The 10,011-nt window shown below is 39.9% G+C and overlaps 2 pseudogenes; one reads left to right on the forward strand and one right to left on the reverse strand.

The window, feature by feature from the left end:
- Positions 1–2,726: 2,726 nt before the first annotated feature.
- Positions 2,727–3,241, reverse strand: LOC143668582 (adrenodoxin pseudogene; annotated as a pseudogene).
- Positions 3,242–7,135: 3,894 nt separating this feature from the next.
- LOC143668584 (thioredoxin-related transmembrane protein 1 pseudogene) lies at positions 7,136–7,954 on the forward strand (annotated as a pseudogene).
- The last annotated feature ends 2,057 nt before the right edge of the window (positions 7,955–10,011 follow it).

Below are 10,011 nucleotides of genomic sequence, written 5' to 3' on the forward strand. Positions count from 1 at the left end.
GGTAGAATTCACATGTGAAGCCATCTGGCCCTGGACTTTTCTTTTGGGGGAGTTTCTTAATGACTGATTCTTTTTCTCTTTTTAAGTTTACTAGGTTTTCTTTAAGTGATACAATTCAACTTCTTTAATTTGAACTTTTCAAATTTGAAATCTTTTATTTTTTAATTTTTTTAATTTATTTTATTTTGGTTCATTATTATTTTTTTCAAATTTGAAATCTAAAACCATGTATCTTTGGAAAAGAAAGTTTAGATAACCCCTCTGAGACTACAAGGAGAATATTGAAGCTACTATAAACAAGAAATTAAGATTTAACAAATGATTATGATTAGTGAATCATTATATAGATGTTTTATTCTTTTTTTATTGTAGAATAGCCAAAAGTTAATGCCTGAAATTCCTGACACTCAACTCATCTTGCCCTTGTCTATACCTACTATTGTAATGGTTATTCTAGCCTGGTATTGGCCGAGTTTATACTTGATATTGTAATGGTAACAACTCTATCTCCCCCTGTTTGAATCCATAAAAACCCTGAGCTCCATAGACTTGGGGAGACAGATTTTGGGGCCAATAGGCCATCTGAGATCCTGCTTCACATGTAGCAATAACTCTGTCTCTCTTTGAAACCCTGGTGTCATGATTGGTTGTTATTGTGCACAGGGCAGAGAACCCCATATTTGTTAAACATCACTACTTCAGAGAACACATTATTTTAAAGCTCTCTCCACAGAGAAGGCACAGAAAAGTTTTTAAACACCTAATGAATATTACAAGATTCAAGTTCTTCCTAATCATGATTTACATATTAATTACTTTAAAAGAATCCTTGGTTGACAAATTGGTCATTTTAACTCAACCAGATTATTTGTATATATGTTCCATCTTTTGCTGATAAAAGGTGAGCAAAATTCCTTCTCTTATTCAGCTCTGTATTCCCCAATAGAATATGTGTCTTATGCCAAGTATCTCATGCTGAATATAAGTTGACAAATATTTATAAAAATGATCACTTGCAAGTTGTCCCCTGAACAACTTGAATTCAGTTGTTCACATTTTTTCATTAATTTATTCTGCTCTTTCTTACAAATAGTCCTAGTTTTACTATACATCTGAAGAGCAAACTGTCCAACCGTTCATTAACTAGTACATATTTACTTTTAGTAAAAATAAGGATACAACTATTTTCCATTTTATTTAGTTGTCTGTGATACTCTAAGCCATTCCCTCATTTCTGGGACTCACGCGTACTGTTATGCAACTTCAGCCTTGTTTAAGAGAATGGTGCCACCTAGAGCTGTGCAATGAGGCAGCCTATTCATTTCCTTTTCTGGTTCAGTACAGAGACAACCAGCTCATAAGATTTCCATTCTGCTACAGAGATTTACACTCTGTGGTATTTTTAAAAGATTACACAGATAGACCATTCTTAGACTAGGAAAGAATAAAGACTACTAGTATTTAGTTTATTTCTCCTGTATTGCCATTACAGAAATAAAACTTTTATAGCTTTAGAATTCCTGTGTTCAGACTTGTCAATGAATCAAATTTTGAAATATTTCCTTATAAGGTTAATAATTGTCTTTGAAATTAGGTTAGTAACTGTCTTTGAAATCGCTCACTGAGCAATTAAATATTTTTTCTCTACACATTCATATTTAATTACTTCTCTCAGTAAGATATTCATATTTTTTTTCCAGTTTCAGTCTGAACATTTAACTTGTAGTAACAAGAAGTGGATTCTATACCAGATCTAATTTAGTTGTATGGCCCTAGACAAAAAGTTTTAGATTCCCACCCTGCCTTCATCCAGATCAAACAGGGTGTTCCAGCACAGCTCTTTAAGAGCTGAGTCAGCACAGCCCCAAGACCAAAGAACATGCTAGGCAGAGAGGCAGGTGCAGATTTAATTAGGATTTACAAACAGGAGAAGATCTTTCCCAGTGGCGGTCATCCAGAAAATGGAAGTCAATGCTCCACAAAAGGGCAAAGAGTGCAAGGGACAGCTTAAAAGGGTTTAAGACAAAGACATTCCATTGAGCGTAAGAACAGAATTTCAGCAGGGCCTCGTGAGACAGAGGTATGGAGGTTTATGATCAGCGGTGATCTACGGTGATCGAGGGGAGTTTAATCTTTGTTTACGATACCATCTGTACGTTCTCCCCCTCTGAGGATGTATGATGATCCTCAACTCTGTCCCAGTCACTGTAGGCAGCTCCATGCAGTAACTTATTCTCAACATGGATAGGGGCCTGGCTTGGGGTCTCCACCCAGGGATAATAGCTTTTTAATCTACTTTATGGTTAAAAAGACGTAAGATTTAAATTGAAACATTTTTCCAAAGTCACTAAACAAATATAAGGTAAACTATGCTAGATTTTATCATATTAACTATTTTCTAATATTTGACTGACATTTTTATAATTTAACTGAAAAAAAGATTGTATATTTTCAGAACTGCAAAATTCAGGCATTATACAAAATGAATTCAAATAGTAAAGTTAGTTAAAATAATAAATCCATTCATGCATGTTCTCATTTAAGTACAGTAAGAAATAATAATTATAAGAATAGGTAAATTTTCAGGTGGTGTGGCAGAGGCTCAGTGGCAGAATGCTTGCCTGCCATGCTGAAGACCTGGGTTCAATTCCCGGAGCCTGCCCATGCCAAGAAAAAAAGTATGTAAAATTTCATGAAAGTATTCTATTTATTGTAGTTTAGGAGATCTAGCCCACATCAATGGATTGTCTGGCATCAGTCACTGAGTCAGGGACTGGAACAGTCAAAGGGTCCATAGATTTTGTCATGCACATTTGGCAGCCCAACTGTGGTGTGTCTGTTAGTCCCCAGGCCGCATCAAGCATGTCATTCTCCTAATCAGTGATTGCTTGCAACTTTCAAGTATGTGCTCTCCAAAGATGAGGTGACGGGTGGCACATCAATGTCAGATTATTTTCAACCACAACTTCTAGCAGAGAATCACCAACTTTTCCTTGGGCTGTTAATGTTTCACAATCACGGTTTATAAAGTGGCCTGTTACTTTATCTTCTGCTCTGTGCCAGTGCTGACACACTCGGCAGCCTTCTCGTTCCTGCTTCTGTCAAGCTGCTGGGTCCCCAGAAGTCCACAGACACCCACACAAGGTCCAGCAAGGAGCAGCCACCCACAGGCGGTGCTGCCAAAAGCCATGGAGGCCACACGTAGAAGCAGGATGCCCCCAGCAGGTCCAATTTTTCCATATCAATTGACCAAATATTTGTAAGTCAATTTCTGGACTCTATTCTGTTTCATTGACATATTGCCTATCTTTATGCCTATAGATTTTTCAGTCTTTTAAAATGTATTGAAACTTATTGTAAGATCCAGCCTATGGACTATCATAGTAAATATACCATGTACACTTAGAAAGAATATGTCTTCCTAGAGGGCCACTGGCAGAAAGAGCACCAGAAACCTTGAGATAAACCTTCAAACTCAGGACTCCGGTGCCGTGCCCCAAGTGCCACCAACCTGGCATGAGGTCCAGGGACTGAACTGTCTCCTAAAGGAGACACTACCTGTGGCAAGTGAAGAAGACTGAGGATGCCTGAGACTGCACAGAATTCTGCTGACTTCACACTGGAAAGTCAACGTAGAGGAGCCTCGGGGGACACTCAACGTGGCAGTTTGTTTATTCCAGGTGAGAGACCTTTCACAACAAATTTCTCCTTGCCAGAGACTACGCTGCTGTTCCCCATGTTCAACTAGGTACCTCAATAACATAGTCAGAGACTTCTATACTCACACCAGTAGGGCCTGCTGCCCACTCACAGCTTGAAGAAATTACAGAAGATGCATCATCAGCTCAAGTTCCCTTAAGATTAAGGCACAGGAACGGGTAAGGGGTATGATATGTGTGAATTTTTTCTTTTTTCTTTCTTTTTCTGTAGAGATCCAAATGTTCAAAAAAAGAGATCACATCACAACTATGTGATGATATTGTAAGCCATTGATTGTACACCAAGTATGGAATTTTATATGTTAAGAATGTTTGCATGGGGCCATGGTGGCTCAGCAGGCAAGAATGCTTGCCTGCCAGGCCAGAGGACCCAGGTTTGGTTCCCGGTGCCTGCCCATGTTAAAAAAACAAACAAACAAAAAAAGAATGTTTACATGTTTGTATGTTAAGTTTTATTAATAAAATTAAAAGAAAAAAGACCAAGGCACATTAAAAGCCTTTGAGGGAGAAATGAAACAGCATTAAATTAGGGTGGTGGCTTGGTTGAGCCCAGGGCAAATTCCATGAAGTGATCAGGTTCAAGGAAAAAGATATCTCTGAGAAAAACAGCAATAAACAGCACCTGGAGCCAAACAACCTGAGTGAGTCATCTATAGAGAAGGGTGGAGCTGATCAACCCACCCAAAAGCACATTATCTACAACCAGGCATCACCCCGGACAAGGAGGGTGAGCAAAGAGCCCCAAACAAGGAAAGGGGAGGAGGAGAAAAATCGAGGTAATCAATAAAACATTGCGGGGCCTCTTGACTCACAACACTCTTTTCTTTGGAAGAGTGCCCCATGCTCCTCTCACATGTGCATCTGATAAATTTTTTGCCTGCTTACTCTAAAAAAGAAAAAAAAAATGAGGGAGCAATTATGACATTCCCAGCTAAATAAAATCTAGGAAGTTCAGCACCACTAGACCAGCTAAAGAGAGTTCTTTGGGTTGAGAGGAAAGGACAATAGATTGAAGCTGCATGAAAAAATAAAGATCTCCAGTTAGGGTAACGCCATGGGTAAATCTAAATGCTGGTATTATTTTATTTTCAGTTCATGACTCCACTTTACTTACTACAAATGCACAAAAGGCAAACGCATAAAAATTAATGATAAATCAGAGGTTTTGCACTCATGTATAAACATGTAATTTTTTACAAGAACTACATACATTTGTGACAAGAACTACATTTTCCTTACTGATAAGGAAAATTCCATCACCAAGCGATTGGGTGGCTAGATTAAACAAACAGGACATGAAGGAGCCCAAATTCGCATCCACAGTCTGGACTCTATACGATTCATCCTTTGAGCAGCAGCTGGGACAGTGAGGCTGTGGTTCAAAACTCTCATTCCACTGCCCTGCTGTGTGCACTCAGATGTACTCGTGCAACACTGACCTCTGCTGACACCCTGCATAAGGCTGGGGGATCAGCACATCCATGCACATCTTCCTGTGCAGGGTCTCTAGGATGCTGCAGACGTTGTTCTGTGGGTTCTGTGCCCCGACACAGTCAGACTAGTTGCTTCTAGCTATTCATTTGTAGGCAGCCCCTCAGGAATACCCTGTGAGGGGTGCAGCCCCTTTCCCTGCCTGACTTGGGAGCTCACAGTGTCCTTGTTTTTCCAGGAGACCCAGGCTTCACCTTTCTCCCAGCAACCATGGGTCTGCTGTGACCTGTCAATCTCAGCAACTTTGTCTTGGGAATTATCCCTGAGTCTTCTCTGCAATCAGGAGGAGATACCACATTTAGGGTAGCCAACTTCTCTTTGTGTCCAAGTAACTGCAAAACTAACTCTATCTAGGGTAATTGGAGGAGATCTTTTTAAGGATTGAAAGTTTTTAATCAGACATTAATGTGGTTTTTCCTATTTATTCTCAAAGTGCCTAGAGCACTTTCTACAGTTTCATTTTCAGTAACTGCAGATTATAGCTAAGAAGCCAATATGAGAAATGAAGTCAAATTTCAAAGTTATTCAAATATCTAAAAAGAGGCAGTAAAGGAGGAACAGAGGAACAAAAAACATAGAAGACATGTAGAAAACAAATAACAAAATGGTCCCAACCCAACCATATAAATAATTACATTAATTGGTAATGGGCTAAACACCTCAATTGAAGAGCAGAGATTATCAGAAGTCCTTTTAGTCCTTTTTTATTTATTAATTAAAAAAATTAACAATAAACAAACAGAACATTAAGATATCATTCCATTCTACGTATATAATCAGTAATTCTTAATATCATCACATAGTTGCATATTCATCATTTCTTAGAACATTTGCATCGATTTAGAAAAAGAAATAAAAAGACAACAGAAAAAGAAATCAAATGATTACAGAGAAAAAAAAGATTATACATACTATACCCCTTACCCCTCACTTTCATTTATCACTAGCATTTCAAACTAAATTTATTTTAACATTTTTCCCCCTATTATTTATTTTTATCCATATGTTCTACTCTTCTGTTGATATGGTAGATAAAAGGAGCATCAGACACAAGGTTTTCACATTCACAGAGTCTCATTGTGAAAGCTATATCATTGTTCAATCATCATCAAGAAACATGGCTACTGGAACACAGCTCTACATTTTCGGGCAGTTCCCTCCAGTCTCTCCACTACATCTTGAACAACAAGGTAATATCTACTTAGTGCGTAAGAATAACCTCCAGGATAACCTCTCAACTCTGTTTGGAATCTCTCAGCCATTGACACTTAGTCTCATTTCACTCTTCCCCCTTTTGGTCGAGAAGGTTCTCTCAATCCCTTGATGTTAATTCTCAGCTCATTCTAGGGTTTTTCTCAATCCCTTGACGCTGAGTCTCAGATCATTCCAGGATCTCTATCCCACATTGCCAGGAAGGTCCACACCCCTGGGAGTCATGTCCCACGCAGAGAGGGGGAGGGTGGTAAGACTGCTTGTCGTGTTGGCTGGAGAGAGAGGCCACATCTAAGCAACAAAAGAGGTGCTCTTGGGGGTGACTCTAAGGCCTAAATTTTAAGTAAACTTGACCTATCCTTTGTGGGGTTAAGTTTCATATGAACAAACCCCAAGACTGGGGGCTCAACCTATATGGTCATTTTTAAATACACGGATTTACTTTTATTTTCTTTGATGAAATTGGGATCTCACTCAATTTTGTTTCCTAAACATCTAACAAATAGTTTCCTGTTTCATTAAATTTTGTTCTACAACATAATTAATGATTTTATAATATTTGATTCAATATACCATAATTTATTTACCCAATTACCCAATAAGTTATTTACCCATATCACTCTTCATTTAGTGTGCTTTCATTTTTGCTGTGATAAAAACCTTTCTGTAGGTGGGGGCCACCTCTCTTGGTGTGGGATGTGCGAGTGGCTGACATGGCACCCTCTGGGAGTCTTATGGTTCCTGTGACAGTCCTAGTGTTGTTACTTTGGGAGACTCCATGGATCCATGGGCAGAGGAGTGACATGGGCATCATCATGAATGTGAACTGGAAAAAGTTGCTGGCAGGAGAGTGGAGGATAAAACTTTATGCTCTATGGTGTCCTGCTTGTCAGAGTCTTCACTCAGAATGGGGAAGTTTTGCTGAATGGGAAGATCTTGAGATTACTGTTGCAAAAGTAGGTGTCACAGAGCAGCCAGGACTGAGTGGACAATTTATCATAACTGCTCTTCCTACCCTTATCCTTGTAAAGACGGTGAATTTAGGCACTATCAGAGCTCAAGAACTAAGGACTTCATAAACTTTATAAGTGAAGAAGAGTGGAAGTATTGAACCTGTTCATAATGGCATGTCTAGGTTCTGTTTGATGAGTAGCATGTCAGTACTCCTTCAGCTGTCCATGTGGATCAGGACTTGCCATAACTATTTTATTGATTTATTCAGGCATCATATGCAATTTTTGCTTTAGAAGTTCTGCTTTCAGGGTTATTAGGACTTTGTATGACATTTGTGGTAGATTGCCCTTCTCCTTCAAAAAGGTGCAGAACACAACCACATACCTCAAAAAATATATTACCCAGATCTTCTTAACCTTTGAAAAAAAGTAGAGGAGATACAAGAGGCTGATGAAAATGTATCAGAAGAAGATGGTGAAAGTAAAGAACAGACAAATAACAAAGACTTTCCACAGAATGCCATGAGACATTTTGTGGGTCCTTCGTTGGCTGCAGATAAATCCCAATTATTTTTGTAAATATTTTAGTATTATGATTTTGGCAAAAATAAAAGATTGATAACTGATTTTGGAACAAACTGTGACTTACTTTTGCACTGCAAGGTTCAGCCTAGATTGCCAATAGATTGAGCAATCTACCTTCAGAAAATAAAAGTAGCACTAGGTATAAAAATTTAAAATAGGTTCCTAGAAGATGGTGGAGTAGGATAGATGAGTTCAACTCTGTTCCAAGGAATAGCTAGAGAAGGGACAGGAGGGTGACTGAGAGGGCAATTCCAGGGTGTAAGTGACCACAGAGAGTCTTCTGCACCACATAGGATGGTCCTGATTGCAAAAGCTGAGAAGCAGAGAACCGAAGACCATTCGGCTGGTGCAAACAGCCTAACACAGAAGCCCAGAGCCCACAGGAATGCACAGATGGGAGTCGGAGACTAGGAAGTCAGCCAAGCCGCATTCCTTGAACACACTACCCTCACTAGTGCAGCCCCATGACCTGTGAATCACTCCACACTCCAAGCACCTGAACCTGTTCACCTGCCCCCAATCCCCATGCTCCAAGTGCCCCCACCTCACCAAACCCTCATGCACACATAATCACCTCACAAACCCACTTCACAAACCCACCACAAGTGCATGTATACCTTCCCCAGCCTAACTCACCTCTCCTGTGCAAGCGCAGTCTTGCCCCACCCCTCCTGAGCCTTACCTCCCTGTCTCTGCCCCCATTAAGCAGTCACCAGCACATAAAGGCTGTGGGCACTTACCTTCATACCCAGGCTACACTCACCCCCAGCCTATGCAGTCCTGCAGCCCCACCTGGACCTCCCTGAGCTCTGTGTATGGATACATCAGTTTACAGTACTCTCAGATCTGCACATGAGCACAGCTCCCAGTCATGCTCCACAGCTCTGGGAAAGCACTGGCCTGTGCAAATGGGCCACATCCATCTCCAGCCCTTGCAGGTACAACACCAACCTACTGACCTAGCTCTGTGAATGCATGCAAAGGGCCATGCATCCTGGATCAGTGCAAACCAGGGCCCCACCCCCAGACCAATGCACCCACACAGCCACATCCTCCCCTGCTGCTGGGCGCCCATGCTCACAGGCACCAGTGTAGCATCCCCAACCTGTGCTGCAACTCATCATCACACTGTTGTGCCCCACCAGTGCCCCACATCCTGCTCCACATCCATCCAGAAAATACAAGGCTTTAGACTACTGGAGAACATCAATTTCCAAAGTAAACTAATCAAGATACTTACATGCCACGAAGACAGTGGAAGATCACTAAACTTATCATGATGCAGACAGATATAGTCCAGCCAAACAACCGAATTAAAACACCAGAAGAGACACAGATGTTGGAACAACTAATCAAAGATGTTCATATAACTCTACTAAATAAAACAAATGGGATGGCTAATGGCACAAAGGAGATCAAGAAGACACTAAAAGAGCATAAAGAGGAATTTGAAAAAATAAATAGAAAAATAGCAGATATCACAGAGATTAAAGATGGTATAGACCAAATAAAAAACATACTAGAGACACACAACAGCAGATTTGAAGAGGTAGAAGAAGGAATAAGCGAAATAAGACAGGACAACTGATTTTGAACACTCAAAAGAGCAAATGGCAAAAAAACAAGAAGAATTTGAATTGGATCTCAGGGAAATTATGGACAAAACAGAGCACACAAATATAAGAATCATTGGTTTGCTAGAAGGAGAAGAAATGAGTAAAGGACTAGGATGATTAGTTGAGAATATAATGGGGGGAAACTTCCCAACCCTTATAAAGGACATAAATAAAGAAGTTAAAGAAGCTCAATGAACTCCAAACAGAATAAATACAAATAGGTCTTTCCAAAGACACATACTTATAAGTGTGTCAAATTTTGAAGAGAGGCAGAAAATCCTGAACGTGGCAAGAGAAAAACAATCTACTACATACAAGGGAAACCACATAAGACTGAGTTCAGACTACTCAACTGGCACCATGGAGGTGAGAAGTCAGTGGGATGATATATTTAAGATACTGAAAGAGAAAGACTTTTACCCAAGAATTCTTTAC

The sequence above is a fragment of the Tamandua tetradactyla genome, chromosome 24, assembly GCF_023851605.1.
Source record: "Tamandua tetradactyla isolate mTamTet1 chromosome 24, mTamTet1.pri, whole genome shotgun sequence".
Lineage (NCBI taxonomy): Eukaryota > Metazoa > Chordata > Mammalia > Pilosa > Myrmecophagidae > Tamandua > Tamandua tetradactyla.